The sequence below is a fragment of the Empidonax traillii genome, unplaced genomic scaffold, assembly GCF_003031625.1.
Source record: "Empidonax traillii isolate 1590-97213 ecotype Southwest subspecies unplaced genomic scaffold, ASM303162v1 scaffold266:size720578, whole genome shotgun sequence".
Taxonomy (NCBI): domain Eukaryota; kingdom Metazoa; phylum Chordata; class Aves; order Passeriformes; family Tyrannidae; genus Empidonax; species Empidonax traillii.
Genome location: NW_020955459.1, coordinates 174,675 through 193,895, shown reverse-complemented (window position 1 = coordinate 193,895; position 19,221 = coordinate 174,675).

Below are 19,221 nucleotides of genomic sequence, written 5' to 3'. Positions count from 1 at the left end.
CTTTGAGCTTTTAGTCAGTGGAGAAAAAGAGGTACTCTCTGGATATAGCTCATCTGACTTATTTATAGTTATCGTTTAAGGATAAAATAAATTGCTCCTCAGAAGATCCTGTTTCTCCCTATCACCTATGAAGGAAAGCTAGGCAGTTATTTCAGAAGCATAAACCTACATTATGGATGCTTATGTTTTGTCAGATCAATCCCACTGATTGTCTGCAATGAATGGAAGGAATGAGAAATTTATTTTATTCTCATAAAACTGTGCTCAGTGTTAACGGAAATGGTTGTGGCAATTTGCATTGGGTCTTTTTTGCAGTGTTAAACATAATGAACGAAGAGCAGCATAAAACTAAATTGGACAAAAGGCAATACTAAGCAAGGAATTGGTCCTGTAAGGAATGACAGTCCAATGTGTATCACAGAGCTCACACACTACAGCAGTATGGGAGGCTGTTTTGCTTCAGTGTGCAGCGTAGCAAGGTGCAGAGATTCCTGAGACACTTGTGCTCAGTGCAAGTCAGGTGACAGGCAACATGTGTCATGTCAAGCAGTGGCTTTTTTACACAGCTCTGACTGTAAGAAGTTGAGCCAGCACTTACCACTGCACTGCAGGCATGTGCCATTCCCAGTGTGATTATGTCGGTATCTCCGTGCTCTCTGTCATCATATTCTATAAATATATCCAGAAAATAGCAACAAAAGGCTGTGATTCCCTATCTCTCTGCAATGCTGCAAGTTGGACTTCAGTTTGTGAGGAAGGCCAAAGTGCTGGACATCAAAGACTTATCCAGATACAAAACTTAAAAAACCCTGATTCTTGTGAAACTCAGAGCTCCACAAGACTTTGTTTCTAGTATAATTACATGTCAGTATTAAGAGATCAAGTTTTGTGGACTGGAAGACTTTAGGCTGTCAAATGATACGACTCTACTCAAAAGAAGCTATGTCTGAAAAAATTTAGACATGATTTAAAGTACATTGTTACACATTTCTGCATTCTGAGTGAATCTTGTTAACTCAGAAGAATTCCAAATTCAGTGCACAGAAGTAAGAACAGATGAGAGAATATTTTCTACATACTTAACTATATAGAGATTTTTTATCCTTGGATGTACTATATACATATTTATTATATATAAAAAATATATACTAATATTGTATATTTATAGACAGGTGTCTGATTGTATGTCACTGGAGATATTCAAAACCCAGTTGGATGCAGTCCGGCACAACTCATTCTAGCTGACCCTGTTTTAGCAGAAGGCCTAGGCTAAATAATCTTGAGATGTCCCTTTTAACATAAACATCTCTGTAATTATATTAATGGGTTTAAGCAGACTTTAAACAAAAGAGAAAATAAGAAATTCTGGTTAAAAATTTCCTTTGTTTTCCTTTTTTTTTTTTTTTCCTAAAAAATTATTCAGAATCAATTATAGTAGAAACAAAGTCATACAAGACAGTTTGCACAGAAAACTTCAACGAAAAGTCCAGGTTTCATCATAAATCACAGATATCCAGTGTGAGATACTGGATCAGGTCTGCACTTACATTTAATTTTAATGATAAACTTAAGTCAGAACTTTGTTTTACATGACAGGCCAAGATGTATTCTCTTTTGAATTCCTGATCTTTTTCAACCTTGGCAACATCAACTTGTCAAGTTGTAAGTCATTGTATTTGTTAGATCAAGGGAAAACATTTGTAAAGATTACTGTGGAAACAAAACCCTAAAAGACAGCCATAGACTGTATAAAATCATTCAGAAAATCTGAAAGTGTCTTAGAAAGATGTCTGTGATTACTGCTCAGTTTCACTGGCAAGTCTTTTGTAAAATTCTCCAACAATGGTAGCTGATGACCTTATCAGGCTATACTCTTCTGATGAAACCTTCTCCTCATCGCTTCCCTGCTGGAGTTGTGTGTCAGTCTGCTGTGAGACTCTGTGTGATCACTGGAAGTTACTGCTCTTTCTTGCTTTTGAATTCTAATAAGAAAGGGAATCAGGCGAGTTGGTTTTGGTTCATTGTGGATACCACAGAAGATGGGAACTGCAGAATTTCACGGTTTAAAAGTATGAAAGTTCACACTGGGCTTGCTACTGTGGATGAACAGAGATAAGAGGGCAGTAGAATTGTCTCCTTCCAAATGTACATAGTTAGTTCATGCCAGAGCTGTCATCAGATCTGTGACTGATGTAAATTGGCACAGTGCTAGAAATTCAGCAGTTTCTCTTACTGATATCAGATAGGGATGGGTTCCAAAGGAGAACAGGATGCTGGAAGTTAGCACCATCAGCAGTAATTGACTGCAAAATTTGACAAAGGCAAATTCCAAACTGAGACATAATATTGTAATTCCTTACTGAATGTTGGCTATTGATCTAAAAAAATAAATCAAAATACACTTTATTCCAGGAAGCATTTTCTTTAAGTAATTTTCATATGCAATATATAGTGCAGATGAAGAAACATGCACTACCTTCCTAATTATAAGCAATTTCCCCATTATCACAGTTCCAATTTGTTGCTGTTCTCATTACAAAGTTATTCTCCAACTCGCAGTTGAAGTTGTGAAAGTTGTACTGTAAGTATTTTTTCAGAACTGCCCAAAATTTTTATGCGTGACAAACAGGACTAATACAGAAATCCCAGCTTTTCCTTTATGAACACTGCAACATACACTGCTCTAAAACATCTAATACAGTTGGGTGTTTGTTTTGTATTAGATATAACTAGGAAGTAAATGTAATTATTAGTCATATAAAGTCTGCACAAAACCGGTCAGATTTCCTAGCCTTTTAAAATTACTTCTATATTCACTTATAGATAAGTTTGAAGCAGGGTTATGTTTCCTTTTGTGAAGTTTTGTATTATTTTAATAATGCATATAGCCTTAAATGAATGTGCTCTATTATTCATGCCTTACTTGTTTTTCACAAACTAACACTTCGTGCCAAAATTAAGATTATTAAATGTGCTTATGATAAATAAATGTTCATTTAGGCATCTGTCCATTAATAAGTGAAGTGGACAAGAAGACTCTGAACTCTGGTTTGTATCTCTTGGGGATTTAAATTCTAATTACTAGCAAAGAAGAACAGAAATACTGTACTAAATGAGTGATACATTTTGGTGATGAGCAGACAAATGCTGCAGGTTACATAAAAGGTGTACTTCAGCTGAACATTAATATTCTTGGGGAAAGTCCTCATATAAAGCTTAATATTTGTTGTATTTTCTAAACAATAATAATAATAATAATTTTAAAGCAATAATTGTTTTTCCATATTTTAAATGCATCCCCCACAAAAGTAGTCCTCATAGGTGTAATACTTAGCTCCTAATGTTTCTTAACTGGTCCATAGAGTCTGTGAGAGCTCCTGGCATTCTCCTGTCTGAGTTAGGGCAAAAATGAAAATTTTTCCAGTCTAGTTTTTTTTTGTTTGTTTGTTTGTTTGTTTGTTTTCTAGTTTTTCTAGTTTTTCCGACCCCAGGAAGGTGGGGTTGCAGAAGATGGCTGTCTTCATCTTCAGACTGGAAAGTCTTAAAAAAACCCATGCACACGATGCTGCTACGAATGCTCTCCTGAGAGGCAGATAAATTACTATTACTGATCACTGACAGCAGAGCTTTCGGGGATGCAGAGTTTTCAGATCTGATTGTGATCTTCCCTATATCTGTAGAACACAGTAGATACAGGAAATTGTTCCTTACTTACTTTGAGGTATATGAGAAAATAAGTCAATGCTGCTAAGTTGTTTATTTTTCTCCATGCAAGATTCATTTCTGTGTTGTTATTTCCAGATTTAACAGATTTTCACAGCCAACCAGGTTTCTTTCTCTCACCCACTCACACTTCTAAATTTCAGCTCTCACTTTCTAAAAGAGCACTTGCAGGTAAGCAGTTTTTTAAAATGCATGTACTTGTGTATGTTAGCACAGGCAGTACTCATCAACAACCAAAAAAATAACAGGTGAAATGCGAAAAGTAAATTTATTTCCATTACCTTGCCAACCAGAGGATCTCCAAAGCAGTACCCAGGCAGCGGCACATAAGTGGGGCACAGGTACTGTGCAATTCAGTCCATGCTGGAGGGTGACTGAAACTACTGCTTCTGCCTGTATATCAGGGATTCACACGGTGCAGTTTACCATCGTGCTCTGATCTTTCCCACATCAGGGTAGGAATCTCAAGCGTGTTTAATAGAGTGTCTCTAGTCTATCACAAGCCTGTGTTATCTAAACACACATGCTCTACTTGTCAAATGTACAAGACTAAACAATGATTAGTATGATATATGTTCTTTTCCACACCCCATCTGCAAGTCAATTGAGTGTGTTTATAGGCATCCTCACCAATCTTCCATTATTTTCCTACAGCACTGCTTTCAAACACAACACACTTCCTTCTCTTGAAATAAAGATTTTTTTTTCCCAGTAGTTTTCAGATTTGTCTATTGTGTATACACGAAGACTACAAGTAATGTTCACGTAGAAATATATGCCAGTTGTGGCCTTTGACAACTGTTCCATGAATATCTGCTCTGTTTTGTCTGCCTTTTCTTAGTGCTGGGACTAAAAAAACAGTGTTCAAAGCAGTAACAAATTCACAGTTTAGAGAAATATTTTTCGGGGTGTTTTTCAAGGTTAAGACATCCATATGTCTCCAGTTTGACCATTCCTGTCCACTCTAAAGATATTTCTATCAACAAAAGGCAAAGATAAAGATTTTCTGAAGAGATACTCTGAATTAAATACTCTGAACTATGGTACTCTACAGGTTTTTCTCAGGCTTGAAAGAGACATCTGTGGTACAAACCTTATCTACCATGCTCAAGAAAAACACAGCAAAAGACACAGTTTATTTTGGAAGCACAGTTTAAGTTTGAGAAACTGTTTCTAATTACTATTTTTGTCAAGGGAAACATGACATTCATTGCTAGGTCATAACTTCCTGTCCTTATTCTGTTTTAACTCAAATTAAAATTGACTATTTACTGTTAAGTGGTCCTATGAAAGCAGTCATGACAGAAAGCTTTATGTGCTTGAAACTACAGAGTTATTTTAGTAGGACCTCAGTTCCACCCTCTTTATCAGCGAAGTTATACTCAGGACTTTATGCAGTTAATGGAGGTGTACTGCCCAAGCTCTCATCCTACACAGAAACTCCACAAAGTCAATGAGATTTTGCTTGTGAGTGTGTTGACCAACACATGTCCAAATGCTATATTAGGGACTTAAAGGAAAACCAGACCAAAGAAAGAAAATTGAGAAGCAAATTTACAGAAAGATAAGTAAAGGATGTTCTAAAGGTGTGGCTGCCATAAATATCTATATAGGCTTTCTGAAGTAGATGTCAGTCAAGAACAAGAAAATTGGGAAGTACCTATGTGCCACTCTCTTGGCCATACTCACTAGGATTTTCTGCATAATCCTTAGTGCCAGGAAGGGGTGACAACTCTGTGCTTCAAACTGCAGAAACTATGCAACCTGCCCCGAATATCACCCATCTAGCATCACGTCATCCTAGTTTTGTTCACCCAAGGCAAATAAAAAACTTCTGGCCCTCTTGGGTTATAGGTAGCAAAGGTTCAATCGTTACTGATAATTACCTGTCAGATGACATATGATATGGCTAAATATCTTAACTACAATATAGAATGCTATTTACAATCTTATTTTTCTACTCATAAGAAACACAACATTGTAAAGAAGGTAGGGTTTTTCAGAGAGCTGATTCTTTCACAAGCTGTTTTAAAGTTACACGGAGGTTTCCAATGTTAGAAATTTTCTGTGGAATGATAAGTTAATAGGCAAAACGTAACTGGAAAAGGTTACAGTTCTATTACGTGCAGATAGAAATATCAACATAATTTTTTCTCAGACTTGCAAAGATAAATCATGCTGTTCACAAAACCAAAACAAGTGAATGTCAACCCAAATATTTAATATTTCATAATAAAGAGTAAAATCAAACTATACAGTTTTGATGGAAAGCTGTAGGGAAAATTACTTAAAATGTTTTTATTAATTAACCAATAATAAAATGATCCAGTTTTTTCTTTACTATTTTGAAGTTTTTTTAAAAGAATTCTGGTCAAGATACTTATAAATCAACTGGGCATCAGTAGATCATCATAGAAGTGAAGACAAAAAGTGCTTGTGTAGGAAATATAGTATGTAAACACAAATGCATTCCTACAACTAGTAAAAGAAGGAAATTCTAACTTTATTCTAGTCAAGCAACTTGTTAAACTTAAGTATATCAAAATGTATAAAGAACTCAAGAGGCAAACTATTTTAGTTTGCACTTTTCTTCAATAAGTGAATTTTTTGCACAGAAATTACTCAATTATCTATATGTTTTGATGTATATTTCTAAAATCAGGAAAGAAATGGAAATCTGAAACCTTTCCCACAGTGCAAGTCAGAAATTACCAATAATATGTATAAACCTAGCTAGAACAGAAGAGATATTTCAGGACATCCTATATGCTGTCTAATCCTGGTGTCCTGAAACTGCTGTACAACCTATCAAATTCAGCATTTGGCTTCTCACATGAGGAAAATTAAAAGTGAAGAGATATGAACATGAAGTTTGTGATCAAGCAAATTTTTTCCACAGTCTTCTAAGATGAACAACATTTTAAATGCTTGAGGAGTACATTCCTAACACTGTGTTTTCCTGAAGGTCAATAAGATGCTGTGCAGTTACAGCAATCAGATATGACCTTTAACAGTTTTAATTTTCTTTTCCACTGTAATTTGATGAAAAAACATTTGAGAAAATCATTATACCTTTCTAGCCTCGTTTGAGTCAGCCTATTTTGTCTAAGACAGGGCATCATACTCACCAGACAGCATATTTAGCGGTTTCATATGTGGTTCAGTTTCCTTTTGGGCTGGTGGCTGTGGGATTACAATGTCCTATGGAATTTAGAGCATTAATTTACTGTGCTTCCTGCTCATGAAGACAGGAAAGATGCTGAGTCTGCAGAGGTACATACAGATGGTCAGAGCTGAAGGGAGCAATGGGAATGGGGAAACCTCAAAGCATAAGGTGAGAAGAGGATTTAGTGGAATGCTATCCTTTCACCTCTTCCATAACCTGTATTCTCTCTAAAATGTAGGGAGATACACACTACAAACCAGTTTACTGTTCTTCTCCTAAGTTTCTTGCACAGCATCAACTTTTTTTTCTCTGTTCATATTAACGATCCAGTTAACCTGTAAAAGTGAGGAAGCAGCTGCGCTGCTAAGAAATTTGTTCTTCCGGAAAGAAGTTTAGAACATAACGATATTTGTGTTTGAGTCAGAAGTATAGCAGTGATTTCCTTCTGAAATATCGCTTCCACAGGTTTTTCTTCTCATAGAGATTGTTCAACCCACCAGGACTGCTGGGATCTAGAATCACTGAGATGAGGCTGTGTGTTAATAGATCACTGTGAGAAAGAAGATCATATCTTTAACTAGGTGAAGTTAGTTTCTGCATATATTTCACATGAGAATTTTTAATTCAGGAAAACTCAGATATTGGATGGAATATATAGAAAAATTCTTCACTGAATGTTCATTCACTCAATGTCAAAAGGAAAATTAGGGCAAAATATTCAGTCTGGACAGGAAACTTGAAAGACAAGTGTGCAACCAAGTTAGAAAAATGATGGGTTTATTTGTCTAGAAAGGACTAAAGTCATAAGGTATTTATCAGTGTGGTGAATTTCCTCAAATCCATTTAGGAGCAATGCCTGGTTTTTGATTGCTTGCTTACTTAGTAGTCATTTCAAGAGCAGTAAAATTGCCTAAATTTTAGGATTGGTCTAGCAGTTGTCTTCACTGAGGAGGACATCATTCATCAGTCAATGTGTATGCTTTTATTCTAGACCCTATAGTACACGAGCATTAAGAGTGAAGCTTTTTTCTTTCTACCCCATTTTTCCCCAGGAAACCATTTAGGTGTTCTATGTGGTGCTTATGCACAACATGGACAAAATCTATTTCTCATGTCGAGTGGCTTTCAGAATTATCACATAATGATCAGATCATTGCTTAGTATTTCGCACTGTGATAGCACCTTTTATTGGAAGACCTCCGAGAACTTGAAAATTATTTGTTTCTGTAGCTGAATTTTTTCTGTTTTTCACCTTTAGGAATGAAAACATGAAGTTTACCTTTGTTTCTCTCTCTTTTCTTATTCATCCTGTTGCAGGATGATAAAACAATCCTTTAATCCTATTAACCTATGTAAAGATAACAGAGAACAGGAATATTAAATATGTCTGGTATACAGCTTTATTGCTGATTTTGGCTATTCAGTCAAGGTCGTGGTTTGACTGAATTGAATATATTAACTCTAATTTTGGCTTGAAATGCCTGTATTTCATTCCTCCTCCTACTGCTGAGCTTGCAGTATGTGCACTTTGAACTCTGTAAATTATTGGTTGGCATTAGAAATGTCCATCCCTCTGTCTAGTTTTTGGCTATGACCACAGTGGCAGAGTTTATGTCAACCTAGTGATCAGTGCCTGGTTTGCTCTGTGGTACAGGTCTTTCAGAACAATGCCAAGCTCCAGCTAATCCATAGTGAGTGAATAAATGCTCCTTGAAACAGAACTTCTGGCATTTGAAATAAATAAAGATTAGTTGTCAGTTACTAAAAACCAGATGACCAAATGTTTGAAGCCTCTAAAGTTGAAACGCTAATGCTTGAAAATTGTCTGTTATTGACCAATATTAGTTAAGTTTTGATCACTGTCTTTCTCCTCTTGCAAACATGGAATATTCCATGTTTTTTTCTTTCCAGATGGGTATGCAGGTGTAGTGGTGGTTACTTGCTGAAAGGCATGCAGAGCTGTGGTGGAAGGGCTTGAAGCACAACCTGGATATTCAATAGTGTGTTGTCTGAGTTTTAGGATTCCTTGTAGAACACTCAGGCACTCCATTTGAATTTAGCCACTGGCAAAAACGTTTGCAGATGTGGAAATTGCATTTTAATTAGTTTGTATGACTACACAAGGTAGGTTTGTAGCAGGAGTTACCATAATTACTAGCGGCAAAATTGATATAATAATGGCCATATGGGCATTTTTCTGTAATTATCATTATTATCTAATCAGTTTCTAAACACTGCCATGGCTTCTGAATAGTCAAAGATGACTTCTGGGGCTAGATTAGTCTCTTGTTGTGAGATAAATGAATGGAAATGCACTGAGATATTCTTCCCTAGGCCATTTTGATTAACAGCAGACACCGGTCTCATTAGTGCTTTGAGCAATTGATAGCTGAAACAAACCAAACCCAAAATCCAATGTTGCCCAACTTCTTTCATTGCTGATGGCACTTTTTGCTACTCAGTATAGGAGTAACAGCTGCCTCTTTCAGAGAGGGGCCAGTTTCTCTGAACTGCGCTAAACAGAGCCCAGGGACAAGTGGGATGACACAAGTTACTTCTTCCGAATCTGGGTTCTCGGGTGAACTAGAAATAAGCCAAGTCCTTGATGCAGGTCAGGAAGGAAAAGGATGCTGCAGAGGGAGCTCGATGCACAGCATGTCATCTCTCCACATACAACTCCTGGAGACGATTCAGGTCCATGAAATTACCTGACAGCTGCCAATATAGTTAGGATGATCCTTTAAGTCTCTGCTTCACTCTTTCCACCTGTCAGCTTTTTCTGCACATGATATGCCTGTAAGAAGAAATGTACCATCTCCCCAGAAACCAAATTAATACAGAGCTTCTTTTACCTTTGATGTAAAGATGTCACTATTGCTTCAGAAAGTGCTATTTTCTAAAAATAGTTTCAAATGCATGTTAAACTTTTATTAAGGAAAATATTCTTTTTTACATAAGAGATGTAAAAAAGAAAAATTATTATTCTTTTCCCCTGGTACTTGCTTGTGCTTAAAATGCATATTTTCTGAATGCAGTTTTATTCATTATTTCTTAACAAAAAAATTCAGTCTGTTTGAGCAAAACTTCTTAAATAAAATCCTTATGTGGACCTAAGATTTTCTTTGCTTCACTGCGATCTGTTACTTAGCTTTTCTCTGAATCCTTGCAGGTTTTGGATTAATATTAAAAGGGCCACTATGGAGACAGCATCTGTACTAGCTGCTGTTCCATAAATATGCAAAGAAGTGTAATCTCCTATACTTTTTCTAGACTTCTAGGCTCTAGGACAAGATATTCTTTTTTTCACACCTTTAACATCTTTTCACCATTGAACTTCTACATTTTTTTATGTTTTATTTCTTGCTGGGTATATGCCTGGGATATCAAGCAAAAATTAGCTTTTTTTTTTTTTTTTTTTTTTTTTTTTTTTTTTTTTTTTTTTTTTTTTTTTTTTTTTTTTTTTTTTCTTTTTCCTGGCAGTGTACTTTCCTGAGAAATGGACAAAAATACACATCTGGGGTTTTTTAACTGGTCTTGATATATCTGCAAGTGTTTTCAACAAAACAAAACAAAACAAAAGCATAAATAGTAGCTAAAAAGATGCTACCACCTTAAAAACAGTAAAAAGAAAAAACTAATTTCAATTAAAATAATTGAAATAATGTATTACTTTTACTTTAATCAGGCCTAAGCACAGTAAATTTTGCATTTCGTCAAGTCACTAATAATTATACAGTTAATATAGATGTCCTTAATGTGACCATTATGTGTCTCTATCCTCTGGTGTAATAGATCGTGGTATTTTCAGAGTTACAACCCTTTCATTATGAGACAAAGGCATAAATAAAAAAATCTTTTTATATAAGCATTTGGATCTTGAATTAAGAAAAGATGGAAGAACACATAGACATCTGTTAAATCTGGTAGACATGACAGAAGATGTTTACTATTAGGCATTTACATGTATGCCTTGCAGTATATATGTATATATATATATATATGTTATATATGCTTTACAGTAATGTATATTGTGAGCTAATATTTTGGCATATGCTAACATGACAGTGTGCTAAGTGCAGACAATTAACAGGTTATCTTCTTGTAAGAGGACCCCTTTACTAGAGAAAATAGAAAGTACAAATCATAGCAAGAACTCATCCAGCTACACAATTATTAGATCAGCTTCTGTCTTCCATTAAAGGATAATTAGCTCAAAGCTATATGAATGTATGGGGGAGGAGCTACTAAAGAACATAAGCCAACAACCCCACCCCCCCACATATTCCATGGTACAATGACATAATCTTTGAAAAACATTTGAAACAAACACAGAAAAAGTTTGAACTTTTTAGTTTTGAAATATAAGTTTGAACTGCAGAGCTTCCCAAAGGTCCAAATCATATAAACATACATTAGTTTTCTTTCAGCTTCTCTTGACTGATGTACACGGAAGGAAGCTCAGTGTGTTTACATAGTAGGCTAGAAGGTTTATAGGACAGACTTGGTCCAAGTCTTACATGAAAATTCCTTGCGAGGAGCTGAAGTGATTAAGGGGTAACAAGAATCTTTTATCTGTAAGACTACCATTTAACTGTATGAAAAATCAGCCACCACTATTGGGCAAGCAAACTTACTGGGCCATACTCTTTATGGAGCTATGTAATTGCTACAACATTGATGACTGGATTTTACATTCATGATCAGTGTCTTCTTGACCATGTGTCTCTCATTTGCCCTCACTAAAGTAATTAGAGTGATACACCACATTGCACATGGTTTGGATAAGTGGATTATGTCCTTTCTCTATCATGTCACAAGTGTCATGATAGAGAAATAGAGGTGAAGCTCTGTTTTAACACAGTTCAACCGTATAAAGTTGAGCAATGCTAATATAAATATGAAATATCTAGCTAGCTTAAAATACATTCTGGTTCATGACCTCATGTACTAAAAAAACACATTTTCTCACACTCCTGTAATAAACGTCTCTCTTAGGACAGATTAAATTAAGCTAAAATTCTGCTTTGAATTTGATAATCCGTTACCTACATATTAAGTAATATTGTAATACCTGAAATAGATCTGAATGGCTTAAGATCATCTTTTAAAGAAAACATCATTATAAACCCATATTCTATGGCTACCAGACAAAGACTTGGGGGTATTGGTTGAGGAGAAGCTCAACATGAGCCAGGAATCTGCCCTTACAGCCCAGAAAGGCAATCTTTTCCTGGGTTCCATCAAAAAAGGAACATGGCCAGTAGGTCAAGGGAGGTGATTCTGCCCCTCTACTCTACTCTGGTGAGCCTCACCTTGAGTGCTATATCCAGCTCTGAGGACCCCAACATAAGACAGACAATGGACCTGTTAGAGCAAGTCCAGAGAAGAGCCATGAAGATGGTCAGAGGGCTGATGCACCTCTCCCATGAAGACAGGCTGAGAGAGTTGGGGTTGTTCAGCCTGGAGAACAGAAGGGTCCAGGAAGACCTTACAGCAGCCTTCTAGTACCTGAAGGGAGCCTATGAAAAAGATGCAAAGAGACTTTGTACATGAGGATGTAGTAACAGGACTGGTGAGAATGGCTTTAAAGTGAGAGAGAATAGGTTTAGATTGGATATTAGGAAGAAATTCTTCCCTGTGAGGGTGATGTGGCATCAAAACAAGTTGTCCAAAAAATTGTGAATGCCTCATTCCTGGAAGTGTTCAAGGACAGGTTGGATGGGACTTTGAGCAAGCTGGTCTAGTGGAAGGTGTACCTGCCCAGGTCAGGGGTTCGGAACTAGACAATGACTCATGCAATTGTTAAGCAAGAAATACACAACATTTTCTATGAATTCAGATAAATTAAATGCATGGCAAAATATTACTGCAGTGTATTTTGAAAAATTGGAGAAATCTAGAGATATTCATATTTTCAGGAAGAATAAAACTTTTGAATGAAGTATATATCACATTTGAGTGTACCTCTGGTGTTGCTGTATTTATCTAAGAGTTGCATAACAGCAGAGTGTTGGGGTAGGGTAAGTAGAGAGGCAGATAGCTGAGTAATAAGAGAAGAGATGAAAGTGATGTGAAAAAAAGGGGGGGAAATGGATATAGACTGGAATAACACAAGGGTGGATATGATTTCAGAGGAGGACTGGAGAGAAATCTGAGAGTTATGTTATAGCTACAGAGAGGGATGATTAAAAAAGAAACAAGGTTTAATGATGTCGTAGGGAATGTCCTAAAAATAAAAGAACAGTTTGTTAGCAACTATTAGACATTATAACAGTTATGTGTATGAAAGAAAAAAGGTGTGATGGATTGACCTTGGCGGGATGACAGGTTCCCAGCAACCTGTTTTATCACTCCTCTCCTTAAATGAAAAATATGACAAAAGGTTCATGGGTTGAGATAAAGACAGGGAGAGATCACTCACCAGTTACTGGCACAGGCAAAATAGACTTGGCTTGTTGAAATCAATTTATTTTATTGCTAACCAAACATTGGAGAAGATAATGAGAAATAAAACCTCACCATTTACACCTAAACATAATTATTTAAAAAACATGTATAAATTTATAGATGAAATTTTTTTAGGAAACAGATCTTTTTTCCTTTCATAAGAAAATAGAAAAGTCAAACCAAAATCCTTTGGCTTTTCATTTTAAATTTTCATGTTAGCATAAAACCTAAATTTTATTCCTGAAGGAAATTCAAAGTCTTCTGTTGATTTTTTTTTTTTTTGAGTTTTTTAATATTCCTTAATAAGCTGGAAAGACATATTCAAAAATCTAATAGTAAGTGAGACAGGGAATCACATAAGGAAATGGCCTATGAGTTTGATCTACCAAATGCATTGAAGTAAATGGAATTCCATTTCTGTTTCTCAGTAATTCTAGAAAAATGTATCAAATTTTATGCCTTTATTTATGAAACACCAAACATTTCACTGACAGCAATGTCAGTGCTCTCATCTCTATTTTATGAGTTCTGTGACTTGCTAAAATCTCATTCCTGTAACTGAAGTGAGTAGTGTGAGTTATAAAACTATGAATACCATGAAGATTCAGAGATTTAGAGATAAATGATGGGAACAGCTGGAAATGGAAGGTTGATGCAGACTTTTGATAGCTTGGTGCTTAGTTTCCATTCTTTAATTTTCTATTTTCAAATGGTGATACCAAGTCTACATGCCTTCATGTGAGGCACATGAATAAGAAAATAACATTTTATCTGTGTCATATGATAATGAGTGTCCTAATAAGGTGCATAAGAAAATATATTATTTTTATTCAGTGCAGGTTATGCTGTACATAAGGCAAGAATTTAACTAAGAGTATAAAAAGGGTATTGATTAGTTGTGACCTGTGAAGAAAACATCATTCACCTCATGTATTTATCAAAAAATGTTAAAAAAAAAGCAAACCACAAAAGTTGACAGTCATATAATTGAAGACTGCACCGTCATACCTGAACACAACAGCAAGAATATGTGTCATTATTATTTTTTTTGAATAAAAATTTCCTTTCAGCCTAAACACTCATTGTAATGATTTTAGGGAAAAAAATAAATGCAAAAATATATCTGTCAAGATGTAGACTCCTGCTTTTTTTTTTTTTTTACTTTTTACTCTAACATAGAAGAAATACTTCACTGATGATCCTCTAAAATCTGGGAAAGGCAAAAGCTGAAGATAGGTAATATTTCTGAAGAGGTTCAGACCAAAAGTCTTTTGCTTTTCCTTACTTTTGACTCAGTAGTGAAATACCAACTTGGACACAGAGCTATGAGACACATTGGTTTGTAACTCAGTCTGAACACAATGAAAGGCTTTGATAGGTCCTGTTTTGAGAAGCAGGATGGTTAAGGAGGTGGCTTTCAGATATGCAGTGTGTCCTTTGAAGACCAAGTTCTGTCAGCTGGCATATACACTAGTCACTTATTCCATTTCTCCATCTGCAGTGGAAGATGACAGCTTGAATTCACAGAGCAAGGTAAAAGTCATGTTAACATTATGTGAGATAGCTGTGAAAGAACATGAGTTACTGCCAATTGTGTATTCCACTCACGGTGTGGGCCTCAGCAGGTTTCCTGTGTTCATGATAAGCTTTAGTGGCAGGAATTCAAAAGTCTGTGATGCTGAGCACTAGAAAGCCTGAGCTGTGGCACTCAGCTCTGCCAATAAAGTACACACAGTGACTGATATATGAAGAAACCTAGATTCAAAACACAAAGGAATGAGGCACCTACTAGATTAAAATTTAGTACTTCCACAACAGGGAGTTTATTCTGGAATCTGTGAGTGCCAAAGATGTCACAAACATAAGCAAATGATGCAGCATTTTCTGAAGGATACTCTATTGTTTTACCTCAGCTAAATGGCAACTGCATGACAGATCATCAATGGACTTCAAACAGAAAACAGATAAAAAACTCACAAATCATTATTTTTATTAGTAGACCCACATTATGAATAATTTCGGTAATTTTAAACCCAGAAACAGCAAACACAGTATTTTCTTTTCCCTGGAGATTTTAAACACCAAAATCCCCAGAGAGCTCCTATCTTGAAGATAGGCATGCATTGCTCTGCAGATTCCTTGACCAGATTTTAATTTTTGATGTTACCTGCAGTCTTGCTGAGGCAGCTCTCAGCAGGCCGGTCCTGTGAACCTTTTTAATGTGATTCTGCTCTTGGTCCAAATATGTTAATTGATATTCTCAAACATTATTTTAAATTGTATTCCCAGGGAAATTCTAGTAGTTTCTTTTACATGGACTTTCACTTCACAAATTAATATGATAGTGAGGCTACTTTTGGTGGTAGTAGAGGGGATTTAGTATGATCATTGACTTTCTACTCTCATCCTCACAAACCTGGTATAAAAAGGAGCTGCTGAGATGAGCAGGACAAACTACACACATATATAGTTCATCTGCTGCTTCTAAGTAGCAGAGTAATATGGGTTTCTGTGTCACAAGAGAAATTGTATACAAAAATCAGAAATAGTCATTTAGTAATTTAGTAAAAGTAATTCAAGGGAACTGAAGAGTCAACTGGGGGCCTCACTGTATAGTACAAAATTACATGCACTAAAACACTGAATAAGATTAAGTAATATGAATAGTATAAATTACTAACAAGGTATAGAACAATAACGGTTAAGTGTCATATTCAGACTATTTAAATTGGCAGTCATAGCATATTCAAGACAAATGTAAGAAATTGAGATCACCCACTTTCAAGATTTTCAAAACATTAGTTCCTACATAGACAAGAGAGAACTAGTCGCAGTAGTCTATTTAGACAGTGAAACCATTTCATATTAAGCTTTAACAAAAAAAAAAAGTATAAAATAAAAGACAAATCCCCACCCCCCCCACCATGAAAAACCACTAAATCATGATCAGGAAGAAAGGCAAAGTAAATGTCTCTTAGGTTCTGGCATTACTCCGGGTCACTTTAGATAAGAGATTTGACATGAAACCTTTGGCATGAAGCTAGAGGAAGGGTCAACACAAAAGAATGCAGTTCTTTTAATTATGTTATATTTGTAGTTTACTTGGAAGAATTGTAGTGGGAGAAAACAAAAAATCTGTCTCAACTCAACTGCACTGCTGACTCCAAGCCAGATAAACAGGAAAAGTTTAGAAGAATGGAAGCAAATAAATAGATTACAGACATGTTTCTTGTCTTAAACATTATTTTTAACTTGAAGTAACTTTGAGTGATTTCTTAAGCGCTTTTTTTGAAAACACTTCTCCTGAGTCAGTTTAACAAACTACTTGCAATGGTGTCTTTCATTGTATTACTAGAAACCTGGCTTCAAACGGCTCTTCCACCATGTACTTATGGGAATTTCAAAGAAATGTAGAGGCAGCACAGCCAGCTTCATTTATAGACAGAGAAGTAATACGTCTTGCACTTCTTTCTGCATCTTATTGATATGCAGAACTTATTGCTGGATTTTATTCCCTTTTCAATTCCTTCATTGAAAAATTAAAGTCAAAGAAGAAAATCAACCTATGCTAGTACAGCAGGATATTGTGATGTCAATTAAGATACCAGATAGGAAACAAAATTATAAATATTATTTCTTCAATCAGATTTTTACACAAATAGGAAAATACAATGGCTTTTTATTATATCATAGATAAAAAGTTGAGGTTCACATATATCTTATGGGCTGTCGTGCCACCAAACCCATTTTTTTTCATTTTGAAATGGAAGTATTAATCTAATATTTTGATGTCACTGTGGTGATTCATCTGATGATGCCTCTTGTCATAACAAATCTAACTTGTGATCCTCAGACTACAGAAGTGCTTAAGAATGTCAACTGTTGGTAAATCTTTCCTAAGAAAATAATTTTTACTATAATATTTATTTTAAAAAGAAAATCAGTTTAAGAAGGTTATTTCAAAATAATTATTTATAACAGTGTCATGGTTTAGCTGGTTCTTAGAAACTAAGCAGGAAAGGAGCTTTCTTTTTTTTTTTTTTTTTCCCCCCTCTCTTGTCCTGGAGGAGTTCAGGTTACTGCAGGAGCTGTAACAAGGTCAGAGTAGGAGCTCGGAGGTGACTTTGTTCTCATCCTACCTGTCAGCTGTGGATTCTGCCTGGATTTTCATTGAAGAGGAACTGTTTTGGGAGGTTCTCCCTCCTCCATTACCTTTTTTTTTTCTTTCTTGGCAACAGTTCTTGTGCACATCAAAGGGAGAGGCAAAAACTATACCTCATGATTCAGCCAGCAGGACGGAGTAAGTTCCTGTTGGGAAGGAACCATTTTTTCTCTCCCTCCTCTCTCACCGTTTTCCCAGTGTGGGGGGAGCGAAGACCTCCATTTTCGGTTTCTCCAGTACACCCATGAGGATATCCCCCCATGTGGCAACGACCAGTGATCCAACAGCAGCCCTTGCTGACTGGCACAAAGCACTGCAGGCTCTGCATTTCCAGTGATCCAGCAGCGCCCCCTATTGACTATGGTTAGAATTGCCCCAAAGGGTGCAAACTGAACAGTTTTCCTTTTTCTTTGTTTATTGGGTTGTTTTGAAGGGGATTATTTTGGGGCATAGGAGTATTGTTTGGTTGTTTTACTGGTTTTCTTTCATTGTTTCTGCCAATACACATATATCTTTTAATAAGGGGCTGTTATTCTTCCTTTTTCCACTCTTTTTTTTCCCCCCTCAATTGGAGCCTCTTAATTTCAGAATTTAAAGTGCTTAGAGGGAGGAGTTTGGGTCTTCCTCATTACTCCTCCTCAGCAAAACACCTGTGGTCCCATTTAAACTGAGACAAACAGTTAAAAAATGTTAAAAACAATTAACAATTATGTTTCCTAAAAAAATATTATTTCTTTAGGAAAAAATGGGGAAAGGCAAACAGTACTCAGTGTGAAATGCTGGTACAGATTAAGAAAGATGAAGATTATTGAAACACTCCTAATTGTATTTCAATCTATTTAAATGGGAATAAGTCATCTTATTTGCTTAGGAATTTTTCCTTAAAGCTCAAGTCATCTATCTGCCTCTTTAGGCATCTGTATATTTCCCTAAAAATCTGTTCTAAAATCTCAGTGGAGACCTACTTATTACTAGTGGTCTTTCTCAACTGTTAAGTGAAGGTGTGTAACTCCTTTTGACTACCGCAGTATTGACTCGCACCAAAATATTGAGTAGTTGTATCCTGGTTCTTTAAAAACATTTGATTCTGTGATTATAGAATTCTGAGTAGGGCTGTGTGGGTTTTTGTTTGTTCTTTCCTTCCGTCATTTGTACCTTTTTCTAGCCATTAGCAACAGAGAAGGTCTTGTTAATTACTTTATGCAGACAGCCAAAGCAAGTAAAATATGGAGTCAGTACTAATATTTTTATGTATTTTGCTCAAAGAAAAGCAACTCAAAAATAATTCAAAACCATTTAAAGCTTTTTTTAATGGTTGGACTGGGATTTAAACTGATTAAAAATTATAGGTAGACCTACAAGTACTTAACAAAACAGTGGTAGATACAACACTACAGAAGACATCAAAATTCTCTTATTCCATGCTTTGGAAGGTCTTAGCATCACAGCAAAATATTGACAATCATCAGCTTCTTAAATAGTAAACAGGGTAAATCTAATGATAGACTGTACTATTGTCACAGATCCAGAACACAGCATTATGAAGAAAATTAACTCTGTGCCATCTAAAACCAGCACACCCCTGTGCAGGAGGAGCTGAGCATCTCATCTTCCTTACATAAAAGCTCCACAAATATATCTGTAGTTCTGTAGACAGGACTTCAGAAACTTTACCAAAGAAAATGCAGTGTCTTATGAGTTTTATGGGTGGTATGTATCCAAA